Here is an 864-nt window from a genome sequence, read left to right as displayed (position 1 = left end):
TCCTCATCATCATCATCTTCATCATCATCATCATCACCATCATCACTATCATCATCATCTTCACCATCATCATCATCATCACCATCATCATCATCTTCACCATCATCATCATCACCATCATCATCATCATCACCATCATCATCATCATCATCATCATCATCATCACCATCATCACCATCATCTTCACCATTACCATCATCATCACCATCACCATCATCATCATCACCATCATCTTCACCATTACCATCATCATCACCATCACCATCATCATCATCATCATCATCTTCACCATCATCATCTTCACCATCATCATCGCCACCATCATCATCATCATCACCATCATCACCATCACCACCATCATCTTCATCGTCATCACCATCATCTTCATCACCATCACCATCATCATCATCATCATCATCATCATCACCACCATCATCACCATCATCTTCATCACCATCATCATCATCATCATCATCATCATCATCACCACCACCATCACCATCATCATCTTCATCATCATCACCATCATCATCTTCACCATCACCACCATCATCATCATCATCACCATCATCATCTTCACCATCACCATCTTCACCATCACCATCTTCACCATCACCACCATCATCTTCACCGTCATCACCGTCATCATCACCATCATCTTCATCACCATCATCACCATCATCTTCATCATCATCACCACCACCATCATCATCACCATCATCATCATCACCATCATCACCATCATCTTCATCACCATCACCACCACCATCATCATCACCATCATCACCATCATCATCATCACCATCATCATCATCACCATCATCACCATCATCTTCATCACCATCACCACCACCATCATCATCA

The 864-nt window shown here is 42.0% G+C and overlaps 1 protein-coding gene across 4 annotated transcripts in view; it reads right to left on the bottom strand.

The window, feature by feature from the left end:
• zgc:162872 (BAR_ACAPs and ArfGap_ACAP domain-containing protein) overlaps positions 1-864 on the bottom strand; it is an 8,837-nt gene that overhangs the window by 4,184 nt on the left and 3,789 nt on the right. The gene's annotated exons all lie outside the window — the stretch shown is intronic.

This window comes from Larimichthys crocea, chromosome VII (genome assembly GCF_000972845.2).
Source record: "Larimichthys crocea isolate SSNF chromosome VII, L_crocea_2.0, whole genome shotgun sequence".
Taxonomy (NCBI): domain Eukaryota; kingdom Metazoa; phylum Chordata; class Actinopteri; family Sciaenidae; genus Larimichthys; species Larimichthys crocea.
Note: the sequence above shows the minus strand (reverse complement) of the source record. Positions and strands in the feature narration are given on the sequence as shown.